This window comes from Alosa alosa, chromosome 7 (genome assembly GCF_017589495.1).
Source record: "Alosa alosa isolate M-15738 ecotype Scorff River chromosome 7, AALO_Geno_1.1, whole genome shotgun sequence".
Classification (NCBI taxonomy): domain Eukaryota; kingdom Metazoa; phylum Chordata; class Actinopteri; order Clupeiformes; family Clupeidae; genus Alosa; species Alosa alosa.
Window position 1 is genome coordinate 3,835,194 of NC_063195.1, and position 6,000 is coordinate 3,841,193.

The window sequence follows — 6,000 nt, forward strand, 5'->3', positions numbered from 1 at the left end:
TATTGAAAAGGACCATGTATGGTCATGTAGTATATTTGAGCACTGAAACCCATTTTTTTACCTTTTAGAGAGGGAGGCAACACTCGAGCTACATCAAGGACACCGGAGGAAGGACCAGAAGACCTGAGACCCAGACGACCCAGACGACCCAAGCCCAACCCGTAGTATGCTTCACTGACCCAGACGACCCAAGCCCAACCCGTAGCATGCTTCACTGACCCAGACCAACCTTTAAGCCCAACCCGTAGCATGCTTCACTGACCCAGTATGCTTCACTGACCCAGACGACCCAAGCCCAACCCGTAGCATGCTTCACTGACCCAGACGACCCAAGCCCAACCCGTAGCATGCTTCACTGACCCAGACGACCCAAGCCCAACCCGTAGCATGCTTCACTGACCCAGACGCACTCCAAGCCCAACCCGCCCAAGTATGCTTCACTGACCCAGACGACCCAAGCCCAACCCGTAGTATGCTTCACTGACCCAGACGACCCAAGCCCAACCCGTAGCATGCTTCACTGACCCAGACAACCCAAGCCCAACCCGTAGTATGCTTCACTGACCCAGACGACCCAAGCCCAACCCGTAGTATGCTTCACTGACAAATGCTGATGCTTCATCATCACATAGACCAAAGGTAATCAACAATTTTTACTTATGAATATAACTTTTTTTTTAAAGGTCTATTTTCGAATGCAGAACATAACCTTTTGTTTCTGAGAATTTATACATTTGTTTGAGTAGTTTTGATCTTTTGAATGACAAGAAATTAGCTTCAAGCTACTGGGGACACAAAGTGAACTGAAATACCTTTCCAACCATATCTTTCTATGATGGTTGGTACAGCTTCCCTACAGTCTCAGATAGCAGTCTCAGATGGGAGACACTTCATGAGTGGGAATATCCCAGGACATTACATATTACGCAAGTATACCCTTTACCAACGTCACTCTCATTCATGCTGTATATTCTGTTCACTTGCAGGTTTCAGAGAAGGCTGGTAGAGCTCTCTATGAGTGTGAGCTGTGGGAGATAACCAAGAACTGACAACCACCTAAAGAAGAGGTGGCGATAAAGGCTCTCCAAGAGGAGGTTGTGAGTCTGAAGGCTTTTATTCAACAAGGTTTGTAGAGTGTTTTCATACAGATGTGAAATTTTACATTAAAATTTACATGTTTAACTTTAATGAAATAGCAGCTTCTTGGTTGTACAAGTTTAGTAAAAAATTGAGGATTAAACTAACTTTTCCTTTCAGTGTTTATCTGTGTGCTTCTCTCTTCTGTGTATATGATATATTAGTATAAGTACATATACTTTTTTGATCCCGTGAGGGAAATTTGGTCTCTGCATTTAACCCAATCGGTGAATTAGTGAAACACACTGCACACAGTGAACACACAGTGAGGTGAAGCACACACTAATCCCGGCGCAGTGAGCTGCCTGCTTTAACGGGCGGGCGCCGGGAGCAGTGAGGGGTTAGGTGCCTTGCTCAAGGGCACTTCAGCCGCAGCCCACTGGTCGGGGCTCGAACCGGCAACCCTCCGGTTACAAGTCCAGAGTGCTAACCAGTGGGCCACGGCTGCCCTCTAGTTGTGTTGTCTCATTTAAAAGCGTTAGGCTGTCTGTGTGGACTGCTTCACATTTTCGCCTCACCATCATAGATCTTTTCTGTGTTAGTAAACTGTAACTATTTGAGGTCCTAATTGATTGTGCTATTTTTTAGGAGGCACTTAGAGGGAATGCCTGGACCCTGAGAGGACTAAGACGATAATTGGTGAGTTTATTTTATTTGTATGTCTTTCTCTCCAACTCACTTTGTATTTATCTCCAATTATCGTGATAACACAACAGTGTTTCCGCACTTTAGCATCTGTATTTGTGTCACTAATATTTTGCATGTTCTATTTGTATATGTTCTGTCTTATTCAGAGGCCACCCTGAAGCAGTTCCCAGGCCAGACACTCACTCCAGATTGCTGGGCCAGGCAATAAATGCCAAAGTGACAGAACTGAGGTTCCATAACAAAAACAAAGATTTTCAATAAAATAGAATAAAAGATAACGGAAGTGTTGTGTGTTTCTTCCTCTTTATACTGATACTATGGTTGATTTTAAGTAAACACAATAGTGCAATATTTATTGATCAGTGCGGAAAATATCAAACCATAGTAGAATATGAACTATATTAGAGACATACATGTCTGAAATATATAGATCATGTGATCAGAATCTTCATCAAGGGTCATGTGATCATGCTTCTTAGTGTCATATATTTAAATATATTTAATTATATGCATAAAATATAAGAAAGTGGCCAATATTGAATATTTACCTATATTTTGAAATATATTGATACATACATGGAAATATATGTAGTTAACATAGATGTAAATATATTTATTTAACATAGATTATAGCTTATGTTCAAGCTGCATATATGTGAATATATTATTTTTCTGTATGGGTAGGCCTACTTTTTACTTTTACTTAAGTAGGGTTGTCATTGTGGTACTTTTACTAAAGTAAATATTTCTTTGCTTATTTGTGTACTGAGTTTCAGTATTTTCTATCTATGCGTTCACCAGTTTTATAATTTTGGCGTACAGAACGTTCGGTAGCAATCCTACAAACCGCTCCTTTACGGATCCCCCCCATGTGTACCGCCGTCATGCCATCCGGCAAAAGATTCTGTGTGGAGTGTGGAGAAATCTTATGCAAAGTGTCAACCCCTAACAATGTGCCCATTGCCCAAATTTATGGTCGACTAATGTCGAATGTCAGAGTAATGACATTGAAAAAGGTACCTTAATGATACACTTTAATTTAGAAAGGTACGAAGTATAAAAAGAAAAACACAATTTATCAGATGGATTACCCAAATAATTTGTAACAAAGTACGACATTTATTCGAGGGCACATCTATTCCCAGAACTATAATGGGTGTTAAATATTCCACAACCACTAGATGGCAGCATGACACAGCACATAAAGTACACCTACGTGTCGCTGCGACCTGGAGGATGGCGTGGTTGAATATCCACTTCTCCTGCACTTTGGGTCTAATAGCGGGTGAATTGTATGACCACCAGATGACGCCATTTCACTGCACCTCGGGCCTAATAGCTGCTGTAACTTCGTTTAAGTAATAAGCCTCGAGGAGCCGACGGTTACACTTGTTTTAGGGGCGTTGTTAGCCACGCTGCGCAAGCCTGGTAGGCTACAGGAAAAGCCCATAGGCTACAGTCGCGTGTGTTTGTGGTGATTTATTCCATGTATTAACAAAATAATAATGTAACATTAAAGAAATAGCCTACATAGATTAAAAAAAAAAAAAAAAAATAATAATTACACCAAAAAAGTAAAAAAGCTTTATCATTGATATATAACCTTACTGAAAATCAAATATAGGCCTAGCCTACAATTGTCTTCCACAGACAATATGTCCTACAGATAATAACAACAGGAAGAACATAGGCTAACCTAAGTCATGACGCACACGAGGGCTTAAGTCTTATGTTGGCCTATGACTACGTAGCCCTAGGCTACCAAGCACGCCTGTGTTCGCGACAGTGAAATAGCTCCAATATTAATTGTGTCAGCCAATAAATATATGCTAACATGAATCTCATCAGTCACCTATAGATAAGGGTTAGGCTATAACATATGTAGGCTATAATGTAAAAATAGGGTCATATCATATAATGTTGACTTATTAAGATGGGGGAGAGAGCTGGACATATTACACTGAACTAACTGTTCATTGTTGAAAATCAATCAAAAGTTTGTAGTTGATCCGGATGTCATTGGTCGCAAGGACTGTTAATGGGTGTATCCACAATTGGGACCTTGTTACAAGTTGGTCTTTCAGCTGCTAATGCAATCAGTGGCTGTCAGAAAACATGTTAGACAACTGAGGAATGAGATGCCACACATAAAATGTACAGTCAAACAGAACCCACAAACATCAATGGGAATCAACCAAACACTGCAGGGAACCATGTTATTGTCAATCAGCACTCTGCCACGCTAAATCAGACCCTGCTTATGTTTGTGCAGAGCAGAACAGATATTTGTAGATATGGTGAAAGACCTGTTAAGAGAGATTGGCAGCTCAGTCTCCCTCATATTAGTCCCTACGGTGAACGATAGCATAGTGCTGCTGCTTCTGATGCTTCTGATGAGCAGAAGAACAAAACAATACATCTTCAAATGTTCATTGCTTATTACATGTGTTACAAAAACAAAATCCTTGTCTGCTTTCTGTGTTTTTGCATGCACCTGTCTACAGGGGTGTAAAGACATATTTGTTCACCATGCACTTAGGCTGTTCTGAGTCATTGTTTGTATGTTATAGTATTTGTTGATTTCCATGTATTGCCCATTGATATTGCATTCACATTATTGTTTATTATTGCTATTCTCCTTATTAATGTAGTGTCACCAACATTTAAAATAATATGAACTGACATTTTTATTCATAGCCATATTTATTCTGCTCTTATAAGGTAATACAGTGCACATATTTATATTTCATTTATACTATTCTAAACCACCTTCTGAAAATCAACTGTATAGTACTGCACCATATTTCTTGACCTGTCTCACCACCTGCCTATACTGTAGGCTACTTACACCACCTTACTTACAACACTTTGAAGAGCCAAAAACAAAGCTCAGCACACCTGTTCTGTGCATCAGCAAAGTTGGAGGGTTAATTTATGAACTATCACTTCTAGCTGAAACATCACTTCTAGTAGGCTACATGTGACGTGTAGGCTAGAATAGAAGTCTTTATTGTCCACTACTGGGGAAATTCATCGGCAACACTTTATTTTAATGTGTCGCTGTTATAGTGTACCTACATGTACCTAATTAGGTACAGTGGTACAACCTGTGTAATAACATGTACTATCAGGTACTGTACTATCATTGCACTTGCATTATGTATTTGTGGGTACCTACATAGGCTATAGTTGTTACATTGTAATACTGAGTGCTTTTACCAAACTTTGCCAATTTGCCTACATTTTCATCAGAGGCAAAGAGCTGACCTGAGACCTGCTGGATGGGGTAAATCTGGTCATGATTGGTTTGTATATCAAATCTTTCTTAGCTCCAGTCAAGGCCTCATTGTCTTCAGTGTACATGTAACAGCTGTGCTGCTACAACCTTGTTACTCTTTGATACAGTGGAATAAACCTATTAAGTGTACCAGTTAATTACTTACATGCACATATGACATGTATGTTGTGTCTTCGATGTCTTGGAACAGGTCTACTAATTCACATGTACTGTGTGGTGTAACAGCAGACACGTTTCAACACATCAATTACAGGATGCATGACATCATTGACAGGATGTATATAATATGTACATGTATATGTACAAGTACTTAACTGGTACACTTTATTTGAATGGGTTCATTCCACTGTATCAAAAGAGTAATAAATAACACAGTTGATACATGTACTACAGTATGTAGGGTAATGGCAGACATGTTCCAAGACACCAATGACACAACATGTAATGTAATATGTAATTGTAAGTGGGCAATTCCACGGAAAATTGACTTTTTGTCACATCCATAACGCCAGTGAAAGGCCTTGGCATTTGTATGATGTGAATGTTACTATTCATTTTTTGTGCATTTTTCTCATGTACATTCTTCAGCCAGAAATAGCAAATGCTCAAATTTCATGTAATCATTCACATCATACCATACCATCACATTTTATTGGCGTTATGGATGTTAGAAAAAACTTAATTTTCCATGGAATTGCCCAAGTACTTAGTACTTATGCCACTGTATCAAAGAGCAATAAGTGTGTACCAACACAGTTGATGTAGTGAATTAGTAGACCTGTTCCAAGACATTGAAGACACAACATACATGTCATATGTACATGTAAGTAATTAACTGGTACACTTAATAGGTTTATTCCACTGTATCAAAGAGTAACAAGGTTGTAGCAGCACAGCTGTTACAAGGATACAAGGAT

The 6,000-nt window shown here is 39.4% G+C and overlaps 2 protein-coding genes and 1 long non-coding RNA gene across 10 annotated transcripts in view; 2 read left to right on the plus strand and 1 right to left on the minus strand.

Moving 5' to 3' along the window:
* Positions 1–6,000, plus strand: part of LOC125297247 (NACHT, LRR and PYD domains-containing protein 12-like) — a gene marked incomplete in the record, with an annotated part of 868,465 nt that overhangs the window by 316,434 nt on the left and 546,031 nt on the right.
* The window catches only part of LOC125297245 (NACHT, LRR and PYD domains-containing protein 12-like), a 666,703-nt gene that overhangs the window by 175,534 nt on the left and 485,169 nt on the right, over positions 1–6,000 (minus strand). The window lies entirely within an intron of this gene.
* LOC125297429 lies at positions 612–2,053 on the plus strand. The gene is made up of 4 exons (XR_007194009.1): positions 612–639; positions 987–1,125; positions 1,726–1,776; positions 1,932–2,053. It is a non-coding gene; the product is annotated as an uncharacterized LOC125297429 (long non-coding RNA).